The sequence below is a fragment of the Ochotona princeps genome, chromosome 3 (assembly GCF_030435755.1).
Source record: "Ochotona princeps isolate mOchPri1 chromosome 3, mOchPri1.hap1, whole genome shotgun sequence".
NCBI classification, from domain to species: Eukaryota; Metazoa; Chordata; class Mammalia; order Lagomorpha; family Ochotonidae; genus Ochotona; species Ochotona princeps.
The window spans coordinates 42,471,137-42,474,174 of record NC_080834.1 but is presented as its reverse complement, the minus strand read 5'-3'; positions in this window follow the sequence as shown (position 1 = coordinate 42,474,174).

Below are 3,038 nucleotides of genomic sequence, written 5' to 3'. Positions count from 1 at the left end.
ATTAAGAATACAAAGTTGAAAATATACATACTTTAATTATTCAATGTGCAAACAGATAATCACACTGTTACGTAGGATAGAACAAAACAATACAACATTCCCTAAAGCAAAAAAATTCAATTTGCGAAGTTTTGAATTTCTAATAAATAAATATGAATGTGCAATACAGGGACCTGAAATCCAAACAAAAATTATCAGTTTTAGATCCAGAAAAAGACAGATAATATCCTTCATGCAAAAGCATAAGTGCTAATTGCTATATTATTTTATATGTTTAATATCATAATTATAATACAATCATATTTTCCATTATTTGCTGCTAATTTCTGGTTGTTGCTCATTAATGACATTTAATTTAATAAAATACAAAACGCAATTAACACTTTTCTGCATATGAATCTGTGGTGTGAATATGCCAGGACTTCATCTGGGAAGAAATATCTCATTCAAAAATGTACACCACATTAAATGTACTTATATTTATGAATTTTCAATAATGTAGCCATACATTTTGAATTAAAGTGAAACTTCACCTTTTAAAATTTGAAATTGAACCAGTGTTGTACACCATGTTTAGACCACTGGTAAGATTCCTGAACTACATATACTTGCAGAGTTGAAGTCATCTGAAGTTTCAGACCTTTGTTTATTCCACATATTGTCAGCAATGTAAATATTTACCCTTCACCCTCAGCCCGATACACAAGATTCAGATTGTTGTCAAAGCGAACCTCATATGCCTTTTGGATGTCATTGAAGTCTGAAATTTTATGGGATATGCAGAACATCTATGAAGTCCAGTTTCTGAGTAGAAATGCCACATTTAAAAGCAGTTCTCCGGGCTTATTCGTATCCACTGAGAAAAAGCTCAGAGTGCCTATTTTAGATGCAACTTTAAACTCGGATTGTAAAACCACAATATGGGTATAAAGTGGCTAGCTTCTAATGGATTGTTTCAGTTGATTTACATTCCTGGATTCATAGCCTTTTGGGCACAGCAGGAATTATCCCCCCCTCTTTTTGAACATTAATATTCATGAATTTCCTTTGCTCATGTGCAATAATGGAAGATATTTGTTTTATACACACCATTTCTCTAAAATAAGTAACTGAGTCTCCTTAGTGCTTTGTAAAAGCTGATGTATAAAGCAGGCAAGTTCTGTGTTGTATACATACCCAGTATTTCACGTCGGTTTTACATTATGAATAAGTATACTATTGTAAGATACCTTTTTAGATGCGATGTCTATCAAGATAAATATATTTTAGAAATCAACAAATAGAAAGTCAAATTATTCTTTTAGCACTGGACATAAATTTAATACAATAAGTTAAAATAACTACTTAAATCCACATAATTATTTCTCTCAACATATCCTAAGTAATGTTTCTAAATCTATTACGAAGTGTATAACACTTTCTAATTCTAACATAAAATTAGATAACCTCATTTTGATGTAAAAAATAATATAGATCAATTTGCTAATTTATTTGAAGTGATAGATGAGCTAGGAACCTTATCTGGATCTTTGACTAGAGTGCTAGCAACCCATCCACTCGAACCATCACTTAGCATCTCCAAGATTAGCATTATCAGGAAGCTGCAAGTCAGAGAACAGTAGTTTTAACCCAAATTCTCCCGTATTGTATATCATGCTTTTACAAGCTTGCCAAATGCCTACCACAGCATAAAGTAACGTAGAAAAGGATTTGAGGGCCATGCAACGGTCTAACTGGTTAATCCTATCCCTTCAAGTACTGAGATCCAATATTAGCACCAGTTTGTGTCCTGGCAGCTCCACTTCCCATCCAGCTCCCTGCTTGTGGCCTGGGAAGGAATTAGAGGATGGACCAAGTAGAAGATGGGATCCTGCACCTTCATGGAATACTGAAAGGCTTATAACTTCTGGTTCCTAGCCCTAAGTCTTGAGACCATCACCCACATGGGAGAGCCAAAAGAAGCTCCTGGCTCCTGGCTTCGGACTAGCACAGCTCCAGCTGTTGTGGCCATTTGGGAAGTGAACCAGTGACAGAAAAAATATCTGTCTTCCTTACTCTAGATCTACCTTTCCAATAATAAGGTTGAGCCCAGTGTGGTGGCCTAGTGGCTAAAGACCTCGCCTTGCATACCCCAGGATCTCAGGTGGCCACAGGTTTGTATCAGGGCTGTTCCACTTCACTTCCAGCTTCTTGCTTGTGGCCTGTGAAAGCAGCCAGGGATGGCCCAAAGCCCCAGAGCCTGCACCTTAATGAGAGACCCCCAAAAAGATTCCTGATGCCTGGTTTCAGATTGGCTCAGCTCTAGCTGTCGTGGCCTTTTGAGGAGTGAACCAGCAGATGGAAGATCATTCTCTCTGTCTATCCTTCTCTCTGTGGATCTGCCTTTCCAATAAATATAAATAAATCTAAAAAAAAACAAGATTGGGGTAAACTAAAAGTATTATATGCAATTTAACAAATAAAATAAAAACAAATTGATTGTATTCACTAAAAGTCCAAATACTCAGTTGGATTAACAGATTTTATATCAGCTCAAATTTTATATCATATATAGAAATAATCACACTCTTTTAACAGAAATTCATTTAATGGTGTAGTGTGTGTGCCACCTCTGCGGGTGTCCACATCCTTTACCAGAAGTGCTTAGGTCCTAGTTGCACTTCCTTCGCTGTCCCAGCCCTCTGCTGGGTAACATCTTGGATAGAACAGGCTGGGTAACATCTTGGATAGAACAGGTGATGGCAAAAGTAGTTGGAAGTCTCACATCCATGTGTGAGGCCTGGAATGAGTTACTAATTCCTACAGTCTTGGCAATTGTTGCCATCAGGGTAGTGAACTAGCAATGGAAGACCTCTATTTCTCTCTCACACACCCAGTTTCTCTCTTCCTCTCCGCAATTTAAGTAATTTTTTAAAATAAATAATCCAACATTTGAAGATCAGCTAGCTTATCCAGCATGAGATCACTAAAATGTCTTCATTGTAAATGAAGTAGCACCAAATTTAAAAAAAAATGGAACATAGTAACATATTTATATA